Here is a 25,132-nt window from a genome sequence, read left to right on the forward strand (position 1 = left end):
CTCGCATTGGTAATAAAAATCATAAGGTTATCTGTGAATTCCCTAATTTCTTCCTACTTATGTGTGTCCAATTATCTGTTGTCATCTCTATAGAATCTGCTGAATTTCATTTGAATTTCAAATTTAAAATAATTAATTTGTAAAATACCATAAAGCCTCTGTGATGTAATTAGCTGCCACTCCCCGGTGGCCGGGGTTCCGTTCCCGGCTCTACAATGAAATTTGAAACGTGGTACAAGGACTGGAACGGGATCAACTGAGTAGAGGGAATTCGATTCCCACCTCAACCATTCTCGAAGTGGTTTTCCGTGGATTCCCACTTCTCCGCCAGGCAATGTCGGAACGGTACCTAACTTAAGGGCACGGGCGCTTCATTCCCTTCCAATCTTCCCATCCACCCCCCCCCCCTCCCCACACAACGCACCTGTTCAGCATAGCAAGTGAGGCCGCCTGGATGTGGTACAGGTCCATTTCTCCAGTTGTATCCCCAACCAGAAGTCTCACGCTCCAAGACACTGCGCTTGAGGATGCAGAGGTGGGATCCCTCGCTGAGTCCGAGGGAAAAGCCAACCGTGGAAGTAAGCCGATTAAAAAAAAGAAAGAAAGAAAGAAATACACTGCCCATTTCCGCTTTTTCTGGGATTGATGCCGTTTCAGAAAAAAAGGTTTTATTTTTTCTCTTTTAATAATAATAATAATAATAATAATAATAATAATATTTTGCTTTACGACTTCTTTCACAGTTTTCGGAGAAGCTGAGGTGCCGGAATCAACTCCCGCTGGATCTACCGACATGTGGCTGACGTATATGAGCACTTTCAAATACCGCTGGACTGAGCCAGGGTTGAACCTGCGAAGCTGGAGTCAGAATGCCAGCGCCTCAACCTGACTCTCTTGTTTTTAGATCATACCGCACCTCTACTTTAAACTAGAACTATACAGGTACTGACGACATTATTTCCATTATGGATGACCTCCTCTCAGTGTTTAATCGGTTCGGTTATTTCTCAATAAATGAACTAAACAATAAATTGTTAATGTGAATCGAATGAAACCGTATATGTTTTCAATTTAATGACCATTTCTCTTTAATTTGTATATTTATCGTAGCTTTGGCTGGTACAAACCTAATAAAGTGAAACTCCTGCGCACAGTAGATATATTGCAATACAATTCTAGTCGTACATATCCAACAAATATTACTTAATGATGTAGTTAAAATGATATGTGTGTGAATTAGCTATAGAGTGTCATCTTTACTGCAATTATTACTTCAATGATTCTAACTTAACACTGACGCTAACCTACATACGAGTACATTTCATTGCAGTTGGTAGTTACTGTAATCAGGGTTGTATATCAGGAATTACTGTGAAGACATCAATATACTGATTATGGAGACTAAGTCAATTACTTACCGTATTATTTTGAAAGAGAATTTTAGAATATATGATCATGCAGGGAGTGTAAGGTATTTGAAGGCATGCAATTGTACAACTGCAGTTACGTGCGAAGCACATTAATTGCTCCACTTGAAGTTTTCAGAGCATCATTATCAGACTCTCGGCTAAAGTAAGAGACCAACAGACACACTTTGATTGTTCCGGTGCACGCAATGCAAAGCGACGAGCACATTCATAATGGGTAACACACATGTACCAGCATACCACATAAAAATGTTCTATTAGTGCAAACGGAGGGCGTCTTGAACATTTCTTGTGTGGCACGCTGGTACGTTCTGTTCCTGTGTGTTTCCCGTCATTCACGTAATATGTATAATTGTAGGAAATGAGTTCTAACATGGAAATAAAGCGTTTCCGGTTCTACGTCTATATAATATATTTTCTTCTTCTTCTTAATGTGAGGAATCTGTCCTCGAAGTTCCTTCGTACCTTATTGTTGCATCCTGTGATTGATGTCGTTTCAGAAAATGTCTTTATTTTCTCTTTAAATAATAATACTAATAAGGTTCTAGCTATAAGCTTGCAAAATTTGAGCTCGAACGGTCCATTACGTTATACGAGAAAGAAAGAAAGAAAGAAAGAAAGAAAGAAAGAAAGAAAGAAAGAAAGAAAGGAAGAAAGAAAGAAAGAAAAAAAACAAGCAAGAAAGAAAAATATACCAACTTCTAGCAGTTTACACGGGAAAGAAAGAAAGAAAGAAAGAAAAATATACCAACGTTTAGCAGTTTACACAGGAAAGAAAGAAAGAAAGAAAGAGAGAAAGACAGAAAAATATACCAACGTCTAGCAGTTTACACGAGAAAAAAAAAGAAAGACAGAAAAATGTACCAACATCTAGCAGTTGACACGAGAAAGAAAGAAAAATATACCAACGTCTAGCAGTTTACACGCGAAAGAAAGAAAGGAAGAAAAATATACCAACGTCCAGCAGTTTACATGAGAAGGAAAGAAAGAAACACATACAAACGTCTAGCAGTTTACACGCGAAAGAAAGAAAAATATACCAATGTCTAGCAGTTTACACGAGAGAGAAAGAAAGAAAGAAAGAAAGAAAGAAAGAAAGAAAGAAAGAAAGAAAGAAAGAAAAATATACCAACGTCTAGCAGTTTACACGAGAAAGAAAGAAAGAAAGAAAGAAAGAAAGAAAGAAAATATACCAACGTCTAGCAGTTTACACGAGAAAGAAAGAAAGAAAGAAAGAAAGAAAGAAAGAAAGAAAAATATAGCCTACCAACGTCTAGCAGTTTACACGAGAAAGAAAGAAAGATATAAAAATATACCAACGTCTAGCAGTTTACACAACAAAGAAAGAAAGAAAGAAAGAAAGAAAGAAAGAAAGAGAGAAAGACGGAAAAATATACCAACGTCTAGCAGTTCACAAGAGAAAGAAAGAAAGAAAGAAAGAAAGAAAGAAAGAAAGAAAAATATGCCAAGGTCTAGCAGTTTACACGAGAAAGAAAGAACAATATACCAACGTCTAGCAGTTTACGCGAGAAAAAAAACAGAGAAAGACAGAAAAATATACCAACATCTAGCAGTTTACACGAGAAAGAAAGAAAGAAAGAAAGAAAGAAAGAAAGAAAAATATACCAACGTCTAGCAGTTTATAGAGAAAGAAAGAAAGAAAGAAAGAAAGAAAGAAAGAAAGAAAGAAAGAAAGAAAAATATACCAACGTCTAGCAGTTTACACGAAAAAGAAAGAAAGAAAGAAGAAAGAAAGACGAAATAAACAATCTTTCAGATTTATGCTGGCTTATTCAGCTAAGATGTCCATATCAAATAACTCGAGGACCGCTGAAGATATCGACAATCTCTTTTCACTTCCAGTATTCGTATCAGGGGTTTCTGATCGAACTTTCAATACTTCCAGGGTGCCAGTATCTGCTGAGATAACAGTACTAACTTCGTTTTTTTTAAAAGGAAATTGCCCTGTTTACTATACCTAGCCTTAGACTTACGGATTACCGAGCTCGGTAGCTGCAGTCGCTTAAGTGCGGCCACTATCCACTATTCGGGAGATAGTGGGTCGAACCCCCCTGTCAGCAGCCCTGAAGATGGTTTTCCGTGCTTTCCCATTTTCACTCCAGGAAAATGCTGGGGCTATACCTTAATTAACGCCATGGCAGCTTCCTTCCCACTCCTATCCCTTTCCTCTCCCATCGTCGCCATAAGACCTATCTGTGTCGGTGCGACGTAAAACAACTTGAAAAAACTTACGGATTCACAAATTTTATCACTGTGATTATTTTGAAAATGGGGGCAAGTTAAATGAAGTGTATTCTTTTTTTTCTTAATCTGTTTACCCTCCAGGGTTGGTTTTTCCCTCGGGATCAGCGAGGGATCCCATCTCTACCGCCTCAAGGCGATAGGACTGGGGAGGAGGATCGGTACCTCACCCAGATGGCCTCACCTGTTATGCTGAACAGGGGCCTTGTGTGACATGGGAAGCTTTTAAGGGGTAGACAGGAAAGAGGGAAGGAAGCAGCCGTGGCGTTAAGCTGGGTACCATCCTTGCATCCCAGCATTTGCCACGGTAAACCACCTTCGAGGATGGCTGTGGAGGGAACTGAACCTCCTTCTCCTCGTCTACTCAATTGCCCTCCGGAGGCCGAGTTGACCCCGTTCCAGCCTCGTACCACTTTTCAAATTCCGTGGCAGAGCCGGGAATCGAACCGGAGCTTCCGGGGGTGGCAGCTAATCACACTAACCCCTACACCACAGAGGCGGACAAATGAGGTGCCTGAAAGCGTCAGCAATCTCCACTTAGGAAAATTTTACAGTAGGAGCAAAACAATTTTAGAGGTGTTGATGGAATGAAAATTCGATCAATAACTAATGGAATGTAAACGGCCCTATTCAATACAGTCGCAAACTGAATCGCATCTTAGCCGCAATTGCCTGTATATTAGCAAGGAAGTATGTATGTAGAAAGAAGTACCAACTCTAACGGTTCTCCGAGGGCTAATACGGACTATCAACAGGGCCGATCATTCATCACTCATATAATTCAGCTGTAATATTTCGCTTGCTGGCTCGTTTTTTATCCTGAATCAGCACAACAAAGTGAGAGAACTGTCACATTTTAGTCAGTGCTTGTTATACAATATTGCAAATGTGTCATGCATTTACTCCGTCCCATTTGGATGATAAGTGCATTTGAACGCTTCTCCGGGCAAGCGATGTTCTGTTTTTTGCTAGCGGTTTAACGTCACACGAACACAATGATGGTTTTCTGCGAGATGGTAGCGGATGTGGCCTTAATGAAGTTACATCCCTAGCATTTTCCTGGCGTGAAAATGGGAAACCATGGAAAATCATCTTCAGGGCTGCCGATGTTCGGATTCGAACCCACCATCTCCCGAATTCAAGCTCACAGCTACGCGACCCTAACCACACGGCCAACTTGCTCGGTACGGTGTTCTTCGGATACTACCTTATATTGTATTTATTTAATGCCTTTGTTGATATATTATTGCATAATAACTTAGTGACTTGTTAAGGAAGACGTACTGGAGGTAAGGAACAATAGCAGCCTCCAGATCAGACGATCGTTTTTGGTCCCTGGAACTCCCATGAACTGAACGGTCTGAACCTGAAACCTTTGAAACTTTTGAAATCACCGACTTACTCAGTTTGACGTTTCAGTTTGTCATGGGGACTCCTAGAGAGCGTGCAACGGTTTGTTTAGGTATGATGGTGTATGTTCAATTAATCTGCTGTTTCAGGTGGACTGAAAGGAATGATGTTATATATTTATTGAGAATTTCAACGACTTTCCGGACACTGTGGATTGCCACAAGGACAAAGTTTAACTACATCAAAAAAGTAATACAATTAAATTTGAACCTAAACATCGTGTGATAAATGACTCTATACATTCAAAGATTAATAACACAATATATAATCTACAACATTAATCGTTTGGACGTACAAAAATAATTAAAGAACGATACATTAGTTATTAGGACATTAAAGGGGATAGAAAGAGAACTTTTGTTCTGTGAATACAGATGTGATTTTAAAATGGACAAAAATTCTCCTAAAGTGGCGACTGCCAAAATATTAATTCTGGATTTCTATAAGCCGAATCTGTTCCAGAAATTCATTAAAGACCTTCTTATATTGCCATGTGCCCCTACCATTAAACCCAATACGTCCACCTCTTCTAAATTGTACTTTCCCCTATAAAATTTGACTGTAGGTGTATGGATGTTCCGCTTTTCAAGGTTAGCCTCCTCAGACTGGAGGTTAGGATACTCCATTCTAACTGTGGGAACAGTTATAAAACCTTTCCTTCCGGCGTGATAACACGGGTTATGATCAGCTTTAGGCACATATGTACATGACTCCTTAAGTGGACGTGATTAATGCTAGGTATTTACAACTTTAGTATGCTGTACTAATGTGTTTGCAAAAGTTTCACTATGGGCAATAATGTAAAAGCAAACGCAAATTCATTTCAGTACAGACCATGGAGGCCCTGTAAAGGGTGGAAGATAAAGGCTATGTACTATCCGTAACCTCGCATGATCCTGCTGGAAAATACAGTTATCGTGCAGGATCAGAAAGGGAAGGACATACGGTCGCAGAATTTCCTAAATGTACGGTATCGCCACGCTGTCAGGATTCCTTCAATCACCACCAGTTTGGAGCGGGAGTAATAGGAAATGTTGCATCCCACACTACGACAAGTCTAGTTGGGTGGTCTGCCGCTCTAGAATAAAGCATGGATCACTGCGCTGGCCAAGTCCGACTCGTTGGTTGAATGGTCAGCGTACTGGCCTTCGGTTCAGAGGGTCCCGAGTTCGATTGCTGGCCTGGTCGAGGATTTTAACCTTAATTGGTTAATTCCAATGGCTCGGGGGCTGGATGTGTGTGGCGTATTCAACACTAGAAATCATCCTAGGTAGGGCCCGGAGGCCATACGCCACTATTATTACTGCGCTGACCAATACGTCTTGAGACTCGAATTTGTCGTCGTCTGTATCCAGACAGAACCGTGACTCGTCGCTGAACACCACTCGTCGCCAATTCGCAAGCTGCCATGCTACCCGTTTCTGGCAGAAGTTCAAGCGTGCTCGGGGATGCTCAGGTCATAATGACAGACGTCGTAAATGACACCTCGACGACAGATCCTGCTCTGACAGCCGTCTGGATATGGCACTGGTGGACACAGGTGGATTCTTAGCTGCCGTGCCATGTCTGTGGATGGTGCGCAATCACTCCTGTGGACTGTAAGGCGATGAAATGATCCTCCCTGCTGGTGATTCACCGGTGTCGATTCCAGCCTTCTCGATGCGTGTGTGCATCCTCACGTTCCCACTGCGTACAACACCGATCACAATACAGAACCTAACAAATGTCTAAGACCACGAGCAAAAAACACTTAATGAACTCCTTGTCGTACATTTGTGGAACGAATTGGACTGCAAATATTTTTGGGTTGCTTGTGTTGATATTAAACGATTTAATAGAACTGTTGAAATATAAAATTAACTTTATGAGTTATAATTTTTGAAATATTTTGAAAACCTATAAAAGTACCCTATTTTTGTGTGTAAAGGCCACTCTCTTCACTAAATTATACTAGCAGGTATTATACCTACTTACTTTTTATAACTGCCTATCCAGTAGAGTGTATACTGTCGTAAAATCAGAAAGATGAAAAATATCACAGCGTCATTTTTCTTTTAACTTCAAAGTTAAGATACCAGTCAACGATAATTCTCCATCTTTAACTAGTATCGACCTCTGCGATCTGTTGAGCGAAGCCTGTACTACGTGAGGAGTGCACGTTCGGTGACGGTAGCTCATTGCAATGATTTTTCAAGCATTTCTAAAAACGTATTTGTTATTATTCAAATGTGACATTTCAAAAAGATCATCCCCAGAAAGGAGACCCTATCAGACTGTTCTTTAGAAAAATAAAGTAGCCATATACCTTCTGTAACTCTGCCATGCCGGTTGCAAGCCCGGGGCCTCATCTCGCAAGTGATGAGGAAGGAGGAGCAGGAGGAGTATAAACCTCGTTAAAAAAACTAGGGTCCATCTGGCTCCGGATGGTAGCACCCTGTTATAGGGCCCCTACCTAGGGTTACAGGTGAAGAGGACCAACAGCTTGAAGGGTGGATGAGGATATGTCCCAACAGCTGGAAAGGCGGAGGAGTCTCTCTTCCTGGTAGTGGAAGCAGCGCTACCAGTATCAGCACAGTGCAGGACTAAGATGTCTACTGGACTGTCGCTGAAAATTTACTGGCATGGTCAAGAAGACTTGAATGGCAGTAAAACTGCGATGTGGAAGGCAACGGGAAACCACCACATTATTTTTCCTAGTATAGCAACCATGGATAGTACGAATTGTAACTTAGATAATACTGATCATGGTACTCGGACACCAAGATCCGGCAGGGGAGTAACTGAGGTATCCCAGGTCGTCAGCAAGCGAAAACCTCAGAAGTTTGGAGTAGGGATTAAAATAGGGACATGGAATACAAGAACAATGCTAAAAACAGGAAGACTAGAAGAACTCGAACGAATTATGGATGAAAACGAAATAGATATCATGGGATTATGTGAAACTAGATGGCCTGGCAAAGGTGATTTCCACAGTGACCCATTCAGAATTGTGTACAGTGGAAATGAAAATGGTGGACAATATGGAGTAGCTGTAATAATAGGAAAGAAGTGGGCAAACAACGTGCTAAACACATATCATGTTGATGATAGAATAATGATGGTGAAAATAGCTGCCAAACCAACAGATATGGTAATAATACAGGTATACTTCCTTACTACTGGACATGACGACGATGAAGTTGAAGAAATGTATCATAAAATAGAAGATATAATTAAACTAAACAAAGACAAAGATAACATAATCATAATGGGAGACTTCAATGCTGTGGTTGGCAGCAATATTACTAGAAAAGTTGCTGGCAGTTTCGGTCTAGGACGAACAAATGATAGAGGAGAACGTATGATGGACTTCTGTGAAGAACAGGACATGATCATAATGAACACTGTATTTGACATGCCTAATAGAAGACGTTACACATGGAAGGATTTCGGAGATAATAACAGATACCAAATTGACTACATTCTAGTTAAGAGAAGGTATAGAAATCAGGTAACTTCATGCCATAGCTATCCTGGCTTAGACATCGACAGCGACCATGTCCCAGTATTAGCAAAATGTCGAATTAGGTTGAAGAAGTTTAGGAAACCAAGAAGCAAGAAATGGAATCTAGAAAAGTTAAATGATCCATTAACACAAGTAGCATTCGAAGAAAAGACAGCTACGATCATGTACAACAACTGCAACGGAACAGATTGGGACGCTGTCAAAGCTTCACTTACAACGGCAGCAGATGAAGTGCTAGGAAAAAAGACGCTTGAACCCAGGAAGAACTGGATGACTGAAGAAATACTGAATCTCATTCAGGAAAGAAACAAAGAACACCGGAAAAATACCCCAGAAGGAATGATAAACTATAAGAAACTAAAAAAGTTACACAGAAGTGCCGAGAGGCGAAAGAAAGATGGATGAATGACATTTGTAAAAGCATAGAACATGATATGAAAATCGGAAATGTTGACAGAGCATACAATCAAGTAAAAAGAACACAATTCAAGGCTAAAATGAAATCCAGTGTAATAAAAGATACGGAAGGAAGTCTGTTAATAGAAGATGAAGAGGTAATGAAGAGATGGAAAGAGTATTTGGAGGATCTATATAATGGAGAAGAAATTGACAATGTAGATGAGTACGTCATAAAACAAGACCAGGTTTCACAAGATGAACTAGGTCCTCCCATCGTGAGAAGTGAATTCGAAACAGCACTGCAACAGATGAAAAAGAACAAAGCTCCTGGACCAGACAAACTGCCTGCTGAACTGTGGAAAAACTCTGGAAAAAAGCTGAAGGATGAACTCTTCAAAATCATCCAGTACTGCTATGAAAACGGAGATATTCCAGAGGATTTTGTTGAAAGCAAAGCAGTACTTCTGCACAAAAAAGGAGATTCAACAGAATGCTCCAATTACAGAATACTAAGTCTTATTTCACATGCAGCAAAAATATTCACATGCATATTAAAAAACAGAATCAAAATGAAAATTGAGCAGAATCTAGATGATGATCAGTTTGGGTTCAGGAAAGGAGTAGGAACAAGAGAAGCTATTATAACACTTAAAACCATCTTGGAGAGAAGACTGGAGCTTAACAGAAATACATATATAGCTTTTGTAGACCTGGAAAAAGCTTTTGACAATGTTCATTGGAAAAGGGTGTTCGAAATTATGAAGGACATTCATTTGGACTGGAAAGACAGAAAAGCAATACTTAACCTCTACATCAAACAAAGAATAAACATCGAAAGTAATGATAAAGTATGCAAGGTGAGAATCAGGAAAGGAGTAAGACAGGGGTGTTCCTTATCACCATTTCTATTTAATCTGTACATTGCAGAGGCCATGAAAATTTTTAAATCCAAAACACCTGGCATTAAAATAAATGTTACAACTGTACACTGTATTAGATTTGCCGACGATATTGCACTTCTGGCTGACAATGAGAAGAACATGCAGATCATGCTCAACAAATTAACATCCATCTTAAAAGATTTCCAACTTAACATTAATGTAAATAAAACTAATGTTATGGTTGTAAGCAAATCTAAAATGAAGCCAGAGGCACAGCTCAGAATTGGAAATATTTTAATAAAACAGGTGCACAAGTTCTGCTACTTAGGATCAGTTATTACCGATGACAACAGGTGCACTGTGGAAATAAAAAGAAGGATTTCCCTGTGTAAGAAAGCCTTTGAGGAGAAGAAGCAGCTCTTAACTAATAAATCCTTAAATACTGAACAAAATAAATTATTTATCAAAACGTTCATTTGGAGTGTGCTGCTATACGGCTGTGAAGGATGGACTCTCTTGAAGGAGGACGTGAAACGACTAGAGGCAGTGGAAATGTGGCTATGGAGGAAGATGACAAGAACTAGCTGGATTGAGAAGAAAACTAATGAAGCAGTGCTTAGAGAAATAAACTCCCAGAGACATTTAACAACAATGATAAAAAGGAGAAAAGCATCAGTTTTCGGTCACATTCTCCGGCATAATAACTTCATAAAGAACTTGTTCGAAGGCAAGGTGATGGGAAAGAAAGGCAGAGGGAAACCACGGAAGAAGATCGTTGAAGAGGTAGTTGAGATGATGGGATGCCAAGGTTATGGAGAGATGAAAAGGATCGCAGAGAGAAGAGATCAATGGTTGCAGCGACAAGGCGAAGCCTTTAGATGATGATGATGATACCTTCTGTATTTTAGTGTACAGAATGGTCTTCACACCCAAAAGTGAGGTATATTTATAGATTCTCAAAACGTTTGAAAACTTATAACTCTTAGCAGTGCTTATGTTGTCAGTGCATTGACGCCCAATGGACTGTATGAACTCTTGCTCCAATACACTACGATGCAAACATGTTTCTCTTCGTTGTATATTCATCATTTTGTTATCCTATTCTGTACCTATCTGTATAACTATGTATCCTAATTCGTTATCCTCCTACTTTTCCCTTACGTATGTCTATACATACCACTAAACATTCGATTTTCTTTTACATATATATATTGTACACGGCCTAAGAGCTACTTTGTATAGCTGACGGCCCGCCTACCCATAGGGTAGGAATGAAATAACCTTCTAATAAATAAATAAATAACTCTTAAACGGTCGGTAGATGGCGGCTGGTCCTTAGTTCAACCACTCTGCACTCTGACCAGCCAAAGGAGCAGAGGAGGGTTGGCCATGGCTCTACCGTAGCTCTACACCTCTGCATTCGGGAGACGGGACAGGGCTGGAACTCGCGGCTGGCCCCAACCGTCGGCTGTCCTGAGGATGGTTTTCCGTGGTTTTCCATTCTTCTGCACTAAAACGAATGTGGAGACAGTTCGTAGTATAGGCCACGGCCGCCCATCCCCTCACCTTCTCCGCACATCTCCTTCACCGTAACAAATCTCCTGGCCTGAGAGACGGCGTCCCCTTCTAAGAAGCCCGCCTCCCTCTTCAGGGGAGGAATAAAAACATTTTACTAGTAGTAACTCTTAAAATTCATTCAATATTTCAACAATTTTTGTTTTTCATAAGTTGTATATCAACACGAATAAGACATAAAATATTTGCCTGACCAATTCGTACAATAAATGTAGGACCAGGATTTCATTAACTGATGTTCGCTGGTGGTCTTTAAACTTTTGTTAAGTACTGTATAGTCTGAACTGTTCAAACGTTGAACAATGCGCCAAAGCGCTCAAGCTGCGACCCTTAGGCGGCTTTAACACTGCGGGCAGAGCGGAGCGTGTCCGAGCCGAACTGCTTCCGCCACTGAAACAAACACATGTAGCTGCGCGGGGCTATTCAACGTGAAAGCCGAGCGTGGCCCAGCCGAGCGAGTTGAAACAAACTTTGCTTTGAGGGAGTATGGGGCGGTCGATTCCCCTTCCGTGGGCGAGGGTCTATCGCACAATCTTGAGCTGCAAGTCATCATACGTGTTGCAGCAATAGTATGTTATGTGCGATACCTTGCTACATTTAGAAAGGTCGCAGATTGGTGCATCGAAATCATGCTTTCTAGCATTTCCTGTGATGGGCAGTTCTCCTGTTCATTAACAAGGCTCAATTCCACGTTAGTCTATAAATATTTTCCTGGCCAGTTTCATTTTGCCCTCCCGGTACAATACTGACTACAGTTCACTTGATGCATCGATGTAGAGCGAAATAATATGGATGGTGTTTTACAGAAAATATTATATTCCAGTGACACACATGTACAAGGAAGCTTCAAAAATAAGTTAACGAGAGTTAGCATTGAGAAACTTTGTTTTACAGGCAGATATATAGCCTAAGGATGCACAGTAGTAGGTCGGCGATACACTTTCCTATTCAATATATTCACAGTTTTTGACCAAGCACTAGTTGATGGTACACCCAAACATCGATGGCGGCATGAAAGAAATCTACGACTTATCTCAGAATCATGTCATAATTGCACGCTGAATGCCCGTTTCGTTACTGAATCACTTACCGCCCAGGTGCTTCTTCAACGGTCCGAAGGGTTGTAAATCATTGGGTGCCAGGTCGGGTCTGTAAGGAGGATGGTCCAGTACCTTCCTTCCACCAGAAGCGTCGTAACAATTCACGCGTGTTTTTCACTGAGTGTGGTCCGGCATTATCAGGCAGCAACACTTCGCCTGTTCAAAGTAGTCCGGTTCGTTTTTAGTGCCTTGTTATCCGCAGTCTCTCTATTGTGTCACAGTAACTGACGACATTCACTGGTAGGATTGTCAGTTTTTTGAAATGCCAATAAGGGAGAGGTCATGTTGACACGACATAACGATATTTGCTTAGGAAAACACTGAGATATAATTTACTGTACAACTTTCATTACATTGTAAGCACAAACTTTATCACATTATTTTGTTCTTTCATTTTGTAAGTACAAAATATTTAACACCCGTATTTTTTCTTTACTTGTAGCCTTTCTCAATAATTCTGAATCTCCCCTAAACAAGTCATGAAATTTCTGTCAAATATGATCAAAATTAAGTAAGACTTGAATTTCTGAATTCATCAGACTTGCTGAATATCTATTCCGTTCATCATTCCATTTCTTTTTAAGAACTGAAAAAAACTCTTTCAACATATACATTCGAACAAGGTATACTTAGAACATAATATATTTAGTACATTAGGAAAAGCATCCAAATTAACTTTTCAGAACACCCATTTTGAGTTCACATTACAACTCCGATTGCTGTCAGTATCAGTACAGGTATAGGCCTACAGTATATAGGTCCAGCATCATCCAATTTAATGATATGGGAAGATAATTCTTCGCAAAAGCTATTGGAATTAAAAGCTGGACAAATTTCAGTTAATTTCAATTAATTAATCATTTCTCCAAAACCAGAAAATATAACATCTTTCAAACGTAAAGCCTGTAGTTTCTCAAAAATATTAGCATTATTGAATTGCAGGATCGGTAAATGCTACTGTAAACAGATCATTTTAACCATGACAAAAGTGACTGTTAAAACTGGACAGTATTTCAGAACTCCAAATACGGTAAATCCCGTATACTACGGGACACTGGCAACTTTATTCACTGGTGAAGAAATCAACCATCTGGAGCAGCTATTTAAACATTATACCAAATTGTTCAGACAGTATTCCAGGTATTCGCATGCGTTTTTGCCGGTTTTTGTGGTAAGAAAGACGTGAATAGCCTTTTAGTTTATTCAAAATATTGGCCATCAGCTTCTACACGCTTCGCCCATCTTTCAGGCAAGTTATGAATACTATGCCAGAAAATCTGCTTGTTTTTTGCGGCAAATTATTTGTCGAGTCATTTTCCAAATTCCTCAAAATTGCGGAAGTGGTGCTCTGCGAGCGCGTGCTCCATTAATGCGAAGAGGTGATAGTCGGATGGTGCCAGGTTGGGTGAGTACGGCGGGTGCGGAAGGATGTCCCATCCAAGCGATTTCAAGGTTCATTTAACTGATTTTGCTGAGTCTTCTGGCCCATTCCGCTCGTCTTTCAATCAATGCGTGAATTAAATTAATCATTTTTTGGCGATACCGTCGTGCATTAACGGTTTCTTCGGGCTTCAAGAGTTCAAGAGTTCAGAACGCGCACTGTTTTTCACGTTCAAATCTCCAGGTTTAAATTGTCGAAACCATGTCTCACATGTTCTAATTTATGGAGCGTGTTCACCATATGTTTCTACCAGGAAACAATGACTTTCCACAGCCTTTTTCTTTTGATTAAATAAGAAAAGCAATCCGTGCCGTAAATGTTCTTTTTCAGGCACAAACATCGACATGATCACTGAACGGCACAACAAAAGACGCTAGTGTTTGGCGACTCAACTTGTGTGTGTTGGTAGACGAACAAACTGACGTATTTGTCAAATTCATACGTTGCATACTGTTCGCTCGCGCCATCTCGGAGTGAAACCAGAAAAGACTCATGCATACACCGGGTAGCTTCCTTCTTTTATCGATTTTGGCCATCTTTGATCACGTAAAATAATCCACTGCGTTCATTTCGGTTTGTTTCATGCTTCCTTTCTTGCTTTCCAATAGTTCTTCATTATTTCAGTCTTTTCTCCTCCTCACTTCTGTCCTGATGTTATTCCAATTATTCTTTCCTTTCTGCTGGAAACCCTAAAAGTTGCTTTGTCCTGTATTGTATCTGCTGTTACTCCCAACTCTGCCATATCTCTCTGTATACTTTTTATCCAATGATTGTCATTCTTACTCTTGTAAGCATGATTAATAAAATTTTGTTTTATTAATCTGCCAGTATCCATCTGAAACATGTGACCAAAGAACTTAACTCGCCTCTTTCTGATCGCATCAGACATTCTTTCAGTTTCTTTATTTTTGTACAGGTCTGCATTTTTCCTGTGCCCAAACTCATTTTAAGTCTTTAATGGGCTCCAGATTTTTCTCTTTAATTTTCTCTATTTCACTTTCTCCTGTTTTCATGGAGAATATACACAATGTAGCATAGATAGATTTTGGTTTAATTACCGTGTTGTAGTGCCTGATTTTAGTTTTGATGGAAAGACTCTTCTTATTATAGGCTTTATTAGTACTGATTACCAATTATGTCAATTGAAATCTAGTTTGTGTAGAAGGATATTTTTCCGGAAAATTAACGTGAAGCGGATTATAATTTTTTCAATTTGAAGCTGTAAAAGTTACCTAATAAATATAGGCGATCACCTAGGGATAGTTTAGAAAGATGTCTTCGGGCTGAGTAGCGGTCGCTTCCTAGGCCATGGTCCTTCAGTGCTAACTGGAATTACAGCTAAGGTTGTTTGCGGATGTTATACTGTATACAGAAGTAAATGAGTTGCAGGATTGTGAGCGACTACAGGGGGACTGTAGTGAGATGGACAGCAAACAATGGTATGAATGTAAATGAAATGAAAAGTCAAGTTATGTGTTTCACCAAGAGGATAAGTCTTCTCTGTTTTAATGATTGTGTTGATGAGGTTTTAGTAACTCATGCGGAACCATGTAAGTACCTAGGTGTTAATTTAAGGAATTATCTTCATTGGGGTAATCATATTAACGAGGTTGTAAAGATATAGATCTCTTTTCATGGCTATGAGAGTACTTAGGGGTTGTAGTAAGGATGTAAAGGAGAGGACGTTTAAGTCTCTGATAAGACCGCAGTTAGAGAATGGCTCCAGTGTGTGTGTGTGTGTGTGTGTGTGTGTGTGTGTGTGCGACTCTCACCAGGACTACTTGATACGAGAACTGGAAACAATTCAAATTAAAGCTGAAAGACTTTTTTCTGGGTAAAATGAAATGAAATGGCATATGGCTTTTAGAGCTGGGAGTGTGCGAGGACATGTTTGGCTCGCCAGGTGCAGGTCTTTTGAATTGACACCTGTAGGCGACCTGCGCGTCGTGATGAAGGTGAAATGATGATGAAGACGACGCATACACCCAGCTCCCATGCCAGAGAAATGAACCAATTACTGTATGGTTAAAATTCCCGACCCTGCCGCGAATCGAACCCGGGACCGCTGTGACCAAAGGCCAGTACGCGAACCATTTAGCCATGGAGCGTTTTCTGGGTGATTTCCGACCAAGGAGCAGTGTTGCAAAATTGTTACAAACTGTGGGATGGGAAGACTTGGGAGTAAGGATATGAAATGCTCGACTATGTGGTATGTTTCGAACTGTCAGCGGAGAGTTGGCATGGAATGACATAAGTAAAAGAATACGCTTAAGTGGAGCTTTTAAAAGTAGGAAGGCTCATAATATGAAGATAAAATTGGAATTCAAGAGGACAAAGTGGGGCAAATATTCATTTATAGGACAATACCGTATGAAGGGAAATGTTCAATAAGTATCCAAGTTCGTTGAACATTTTTAAGAAAAAGCTAGATAAACAATTGATGGGGCTGGGAGACAGCCCTAAATGCAGATCATTGATGAGTGCTTGAGTGACTGATTGATTGCGCCATGGAGTTTGGTTTGGTTTGGTATTCCATGAAATTCACAGGCATTAGAGACATTTAATGTTACCTACTTACAAGATATTCAATGAGCCACTCTAGCACAACAATGAGGTAAATGTGGAGGTCGGCAGAGGCTGGCGGCCGCACCTTGTTACAAGCTGGTAGCGTGTCTGGCAGAGAGCTGCACGTGCTGGCCCGCCCCCACTGAAGGTGGGCGCCGAGGTGAAAGGCTGTAATTTGAGCCCCAGAAACTGGGAGCGAGGAGCCAACCATTAGAAGGCGGTATCTTCACTCTTACCCAGACATTACTAAACAATAAGGAGACTGTTTTTTTTCTCCTTTCCAGAAGATATATCGCCGATAATTTGGGCCCAGCCCTTCTCTTCTTATTTCACTCAGTATTCAATAAAAGTACTATCTAATTATCTGAGACCAGTGAAGAGTACGCGCGTGATTGCAAGAGGATGAGCTGCTGGACGAAATGGATGTTAACCTAAGAAAACGGTGTGCATGTACAGTCGTTGCTTAAATGTAATTGCACACTGTGATTTCCCTTTTCCTTGTTTTACTTGTAGACTAATGCTACTAAATCAATCGCATTACAAAGTATAAAAAGAAACTCCCGTATGCAGCACATATTTACCAGTTGCTACGACTGGGTCTCGGCTCACAAGTGGCTATGGCTGGTACGCGCTCTGACAGCTCTGCACTCCGACCGGCCAGCCGAGCAGAAGAGGGGCGGCCACGGCTTTGCCATGGCTCTACTCCTCTGTATTCGGGAGACGGAGATGGGCTAGTTCCCACCGTGGGCTGTTCTGATTATGGTTTTAGGTGGTTCTCCATTCCCTTGCTCCAAGGCGAATGCAAGGGCATCTCCTAGTACAAGTCACGACCACCAACCCCATCACTTTCTTTGAACATCTCCCTCAACGTATCGTATCAAATCTCCCTGGCGTAAGAGACGTCGTTACCGTCTACTCTTAGTAGTAGTAGTAGTAGTAGTAGTAGTAGCAGCAGCAGCAGTAGCTCAATTTGTGAGGTGAAATTAAATGCCATGTGGCCTCCAAAGAGGCCTGGTGCAGGTCTTTTGATTTGACTCCCGTAGGCGACCTGCGCGACGTGATGAGGATGAAATGATGATGAAGATGACACATACACCCAGCTCCCATGCCAGCGAAATTAACCATTGATGGTTAAAATTCCCGACCCTGTTGGGAATCGAACTCGGGACCCCTGTGACAAAAGGCCAGCACGCTAACTATTTAGTCATGGAGCCGAACAATTTGTGAGGTGTCCGTATGGTATGCTCAAGGCTACGGATTTCCTGTTGCCTGTAGAATTGTTAGATTTTCCGTTTTAATGACTGAACAGTAGGGGGGAGTAAGTTGGGTGTAGGCTTAGATCTAGTAAACAGTTAGGCCTATGCCGGTGACTTGGTCTTAATGGCTTGTTTTGATGGAGGTTTAACGTCGCACAAACATAGCGAAGAATTTCGCTGACACAAGGATGGGAAAGGGCTGGGATTGGGAAGGTAGCGGCCGTGACCTAAGATACAGTCCCAGTATTTGAAAATGGGAAATCATGGAAAACCATCTCCAGGGCTGCCGAGAACCCAACATCTCCCAAGTGCAAGCTCGCAGCTACGTGACCCTTACCGCACGGCCAACTCGCTCAGTGGTCTTAATGACCGACTGTGCTGAAAGTGTGCAATCTAACATCCTGGACCTGGAAAAAAAAGTACAAGAATGATTGATATGAAAAAGTAGCATTTGTGAGGCAAGTGATATCAGTAGGGTAGAAATCTGAGAGGATTGAACGCAAGCAGGAAATAAGAAATTGGAATAGGTGTATCACTTGAAGTATTTAAGATGTGTATTCTCTCAGTATTTTCGATCGAAGAAGTGCAACACTGGAAACTTTTCGTTTATAGAATGTTCCTGGTGTAGAAACGTCTTGTGCTTTGTTTGGTTTTACGACAGGTACCATGCTAAACACTAAGCCTATTCATATCATAATGATGATCAGGTGCTATCAAGTCGGCGTCGACTCCCGGCGACTGCATGGATGGACTGCCTCCAGATATTTCGGACTTCAACCATACGCTTCAGTGACATGTTCATGCTGGATTTGATGGATTCTGTCCATTTCAATGAGGTCCACCCTCGTCTCCGAGAACTCCCCCCCCCCCCCCCACCACCACCTACCACCACGTTCGCAAGCATACTGTAATGGTCTTTTCCAATGAATCAGAACGTCTCATAATGTGTCCAAAATATGACAGCTGTAATCTTGTAATGAATGCCTCAAGAGACAGATCTGGTTTGATCTTTTGAATGACCCATGCATTTTTCTCCTTGGCTGTCCAAGGAATACAGTCTCCTTCTCCAACATCAGAACTCGAATGCATCAATATTCTTCCCATCTTACTTCCTTATGGTCCAGCTTTGACAACCATATGTAGCTATGGGAAGGAATAATGCCTTAACCATTCTGGCTTTAGTATGCAAAGATACATCTGAACACTTGCAGATCTTATCCAGGCCTTTGAATGCTGCTCTTCCAAGGCCAAGTCTTCGGCGAATTTCTGGACTGCTTGAGCTACTTCTACTTATGGTTGACCCCATCAAACAAAAACTATTCACCTCTTTGCTTAAATTATTTGTTATAATGTTCTATGCTAAACCTGTTATCATGATTTTGTTGATATTCAGATACGGGCCCACGTCTTACTCTCTTCTCTAATTTTCATTCTGATGTCCTCGAGCTCTTCCTTACTTTCAGCAAACAAAGCGGTGTCATCTGCATATCTCAAGTTGTTTATATTCAGTATCCTCTACTGGTTGTGAATAAATGTTTAAAACATTGTGTGGCTTTTGCTGCCGAAAATAATGTAAAATAAAGTAATATAATATCAGTAAATAATATAAGAATAGAGAGAGCCAAATAAAAGTACTGAACGTCTGTTGGCTTCGAATCAACAAGTTCATTCACCACAGGCAAGTGTCTTCCTTCAGGGCCATTGGAATAAAAATGAAGTCAAATATCCTCTTAGGATAATCAAATGACTACAAATATGTCTTTTAATAAATGAAGCTCAAATTGGTAACGATAAACGTACATGCATCTAACGAATCGTTCTCGAGAGACATATGGAGTCGACAAGTGTGGGATTCAGTGCATCGAGAGGGGAAACTGATTCAGCACGTATGAAACTATCACGAATGAAATAATCCCTTCCCTACAGTATGATGAAATAAGTCTTCTTTGATATAAGAGCCTTCTACATATTTCACAGTCATAGCCATCCATCAGTACTTCACATCACAGCCTGCACGGTTGTTGGGTAACATCGCCTCACACATTTCGTATCACTAATCGTGTCGCAGATTTTCAGATGACTTATTTATGGCAATATTAATATTATACTTCTTATTTTAACTATAATTCTCACTGATAATTTCTTTATGTTTACATCTGATTTTCAACTAACATGCCGGGTACTTGTAAGTGAAGTTGAGCCAAGGCGCAGCGAAGCTAGTGGAGTGAGATCACAGTTACGAAACTATCCTTATATCGGTCTGTTTGCGGACCAAACTTGCTGTATGGGAGTGCAAGCTGGGTGGGCTCAATATATCACATTATGGTTTGAAGCAATAGACATGAAAGTAGTGAGAATGATTTCTGGTAGAAACAAGTGGAAACAATGACAGGAGGGTACTTGTTGTAAGTACTTCTTCGTTTGTACTCTTTGAATTTGTTATCTCTACGGACTGTTGATTCAGAGCTCTTAGGAGTAAGTAGGCTAATTTTCATGGGGTAATATGCTAATAATGAGGTTGTTGTTCTTGTTTATTTTATAAACTTTTTGCAGGCGGATTTCAATATATACCGGCTGAGCAAATGTCATGGGATAGCGGAGCACTGATGCGCAGGTGTGTTGTCTGCGCACCACACGCCCCCTGTTCCAGCGGCAGTTGTATAGGAGACCTTGTGAGCAGTGGCTGTGCATGTGACAGGTGTAACATGGAACGTCGTCGTGAGCTGACACCGTTCGAACGGGCTATGGTGGTCGGTGCCCGACGGATGGGAAGTGCCATTTCGGAAGTGGTGCGGGAATTCGGCTTCACACGATCAACCGTGTCCAGGGTGTATCGTGAATGGTTGAATGCGCGTGTCACTGTCCACAACAGACGAACGACCGGCCGTCCAGCCACCCTCGATGACCGTGACCGGCGACATCTAAGGCGGATTGTCAATAGTGACAGACGGGCAACCGTGCAACAAATCACGGCTCAATTCTACACAGGCCGTGCTAGACACGTCTCCCAGTTTTACATGGAACATGGGTTCTATGGGGTATGGGAGCCGGCGCCGCACACGGGTGCCACTGTTAACCCAACGTCATCGGGCACAACGACGCGCATTTGTCGCCGGTCACCAGGGATGGACACTGGAGCAATGGCGTAACGTGATATGGTCGGACGAATCACGATTTCAACTGCACCATGGCGATGGGAGGCACCGTGTATGGCTCAGACCACATGAAGCGATGGATCACGCCTGCCTCGAAGGTGTGGTCCAGGGCGCTGGTGTCTCTGTTATGGTCTGGGGTGCATTTTCCTGGTATGGAATGGGCCCCTTAGTTGTTCTGGAAGAGACTTTGAATGGTACGCGGTATGATGAGCTGCTAGGAGACCAACTCCACCCATTTTTGGCCTTCCAGCGCCCAGGCGGTTCAGCGGTGTTTCAAGATGATAATGCGCCGCCACATCGCTCCCACGTCGTCCGGGAATGGTTCCAGGAACATGCAGCGGAGGTCCAATGATTGCCATGGCCACCCAGGAGCCCCGATATGAACCCTATAGAGCATATCTGGGATGTTCTATAACGCAGGCTCCGTGTCATGGATCCTGCACCCACGAACAGACCAGCATTGGCGGCCGCTCTGCAAACGATTTGGTGTCAGCTGCGTCCAGAGGACTACCAGGGAGTTGTCGACTCACTTCCACGGCGTCTCACTGCAGTTCGCAGGGCCAGAGGAGGGCCTACACGCTATTAGGTGACTATCCCATAACATTTGCTAAGTCAGTGTAGTTCGCACGAGATACAATATAAATATGGAGTCAGATAAAGAAAGGATAAAGATTTTCTGTCAAACTGGTAACCTCCGACGTGATCGGAGACGTATATAAATTACAACATTCCTGTCCAAGGTGAGAGAGGAATTTATATTGTGAGTACTCGTGAATAATTACTCCTATCTAAGAAGAGAAGGAATCAACATGGAACGGCTAAAGAAAGGTAGGGCACCTATTAGACAATGTGTACCAAGGAAGTTTCAATGTATTAAGGAGTTTCTTGTAACAAAACTTACCTCGCGGAATCGTTACTTGTTGCAATCAAATTCTAACCTTTCTGAAAGTTTAATGGAAGAACTTAATGAAATTGACGTGATAATAATTGGATCATTTATTAGACAATGATACGGAGGATAATGTTATTTTAGCTGAAAGAGAAAGTACTGAGAAATATAGGTTATTAAGGTACAAGTAAACAATATATTTTGCTCACACGAAAGATTAGTTAACCATCTAGCGAGATGTACGGACACGAGGGAGATAATCACAACGGTAAACGAAAGTCCTTAAAATTGCCCAAAATTGAGCTAAAGACATTTAATGGAGATCTTAATGAATTGTTATGCAATTGGTCTCTATTCCTAAAGATAAAAGGAAAATGATACTTTGCACAACAGTGACAAGTTTCAGTATTTATTATAGGCAATGATATCTGGCACAGAACCAGAGGCAATTGTTTTTAGTTACCCTCAAGCAGCAGCAAATTATCCAATAGTCATTGAAGCATTAAAATAACGATTCGCTAGGGATGGTCTTCTGATGCAAGTCTATGTAATTCGTCGCCGTAAGACCTATCTGTGTCGGTGCGACGAAAAGCCCCTAGCAAAAAAAAAAAAAAAAAAAGTCTATGTAAGAGAACTGTTGAAACTAGTAATTTCAAATGCTGCTCAAAATGATAAAATTCCCATTTCAAATTTATCAATAAAATTAGAATCGCATTTACGGTCACTCATTACCTTAAACTTGAGCGGTACAGATCCAAGTACATGGTTAATTCCCTTGGTTGAGACGAGTCAGCCAGAAGAAACGGGCATGGCAGAGGAGTCAGTTTTCAAAACAAAACAAAGTGTAAATGAATTGGAACTTAGGATGTCTCCACTTGATTGTTTAATGGAGTTTGTCAAGTGAAATGATCACGAGCATAAAATTAGGGCCAGAAACCAGCATACGGATGTGGGCAAGTTTTTCTTCTAAGGGAATGGAATAAATAACCTGCAACCGTCTTTGATAGATTCTCTTCCGGTATCAAGCCATTTAAGAAGATCATTAGTGTTAGTGTAAAGTGAAAAGTAAAAGTTTAAATTACATACTCTGAATGTGTGATTTTCTGCTCGATTTAGAATGTTAAACTAGTAGTATTTCCAGGGAATTGCTTGTTGTACTCATGTTGTTGTAGTTGTTGTTTTTGTTGGGTAATTACCTATTTTTTTAACTTTACTTTATTATCATTGTAATTTTAAGCTAGTAGGAAGCTTAATCGATAGTTTTGTAAGCCATAATGTTAGGCACTGAATATACTTAAGTTGTGTGTGAATTTGTTTATGATAATGCTGGACTTAGAATGTTAAACTAGTAGTATTTCGTGTAGTATTTTATTTCCATGGAATTGATCATTGTGTTTTTGTTGTAGTTTTGTTGTTGTTGTTGGATGATTATGTTTTAACTTTACATTATTATCACACTATTGTACGTGACCATTGCCACCGGCATATTTCCCATTTGCGATGTATTTGTTAATAATTAAAAAAAGATACCATGTGTCTGAAAAAACAACACACTGTCGGTTGTTAGAGGTAGGTTTACGTTATCGTGTTCCTCTGGTACGTTTATCCCATCCCCGTGAATGTCTCCGGTGGTGTCGGTATAGTGTACGTATGAGAGGCCAATAGCGACCAGTGATGAGTCGTTTTCTGTCTTGGGGCCGATGACCTCGATGTTAGGCCCCTTTAAACAACAAGCATCATCATCATCATCATCATCATCATCATCATCATCATCATCATCATCATCATCATCATTGTTTCTGTCTTGGACGAAGTGATGAACGTGTAGTTCACGAATGTATAACACTCCCATCCTCTAATTATGGATCATCTGAAACTGGGGAAAGTGCAATCTTCTTCTTTCCTGGCCGTATATGTACACATCAAACGGGCACTCCCGAGTTCACTCAGGGTCGGCTCATCTGGCTCCGAGAGAGTGTGTCCGATGTTCTTGTACCAGATCTAATGGCACTTCACTTTTCCTTAAGGCACCTCAGCAGTTCGTTTCCACGTTGCCTTAGGTCGCCCTCTTCCTCTCTTCGGCTCTTCGATGGCAAGAGCTTTCTGTACCAAATGGTGTTCATTTCTTCTTCTGACGTGACGTCCGACTCGTTGACTGAACGGTCAGTGTACTGGCCTTCTGTTCAGAGGGTCCCGGGTTCGATTCCCGGTCGGGTCGGGGATTTTAACCTTAATTGGTTAATTCCAATGGCACGGGGGCTGGGTGTGTGTGTTGTCTTCATCATCATTCCATCCTCATCACGACGCGCAGGTCGCCTACGGGAGTCCAATAGAAAGACCTGCACCTGGCGAGCCGAACCCATTCTGGGATATCCCGGCACTGGAAGCCATACACATTTCATTTCTGACGTGACCATACCTGCGGAGCTGTTTTACCTCCATCTTGTCGCTGATGGGCACAACTTTTAAAGATCCTCGTGCATGCTCATTGGGCACTTTGTCATGCAGAATGACGCCCGCTGACCATCGGAACATCTGCATCTCTGTGACATTCATTCGATGGTCATGCTTGTTCTGCCTTGCCCAACATTCGGAGTCGTACATGAGGGCAGGCTGGACAGTGGTTTTGCACACTTCCCCCTTTAATTTGACTGGCATCCGCTTATCACACAGTACACCAATAATAGACCGCCATTTCATTCAACCAGCACTGATGCAGTATTTGATATCTGCGTCGGTATTACCATCAACTGTGATGACTGATCCAAGTTACTGAACTTGTCATCAGTGATTTTACAGCAAGGAAGACAGTGATATGTTGGCTCGCTTGCCCGGGCTGCGCAAAGTTGAAGAGTGTAATTTATTGTAATCTGAATTGTTTTTGATACATGCATTATTTTCCTCTTTACAAGTAGTTTATCTGTTACTACATTAAACATTATAATTAAGTCTAATAACAATTTACACCCAATCTCTAAATTATTATTTTTATATTTTTATATTTATTTTTGTCCTAGATGTTGATAATGTTATATAGTCTAGGACAACATATATATTACACTTCATACTTTGAATTAGTGCTTGCAATATTTTCCGTTAAACTCTTTTGCCACGTAATGTTGACTGTACCAAAATATTTTGCTGTGCGATCCATTCTTTGTTTAATAATGTTATAATTGTATAAACTGCCTGCTGTGATTTCTTAATGGATACAGCACTTTTTCATCCGTCTTTTGGCACAGGCCAGAAGAAAGTGTAGCTTCCACC

The sequence above is a fragment of the Anabrus simplex genome, chromosome 7 (assembly GCF_040414725.1).
Source record: "Anabrus simplex isolate iqAnaSimp1 chromosome 7, ASM4041472v1, whole genome shotgun sequence".
Lineage (NCBI taxonomy): Eukaryota > Metazoa > Arthropoda > Insecta > Orthoptera > Tettigoniidae > Anabrus > Anabrus simplex.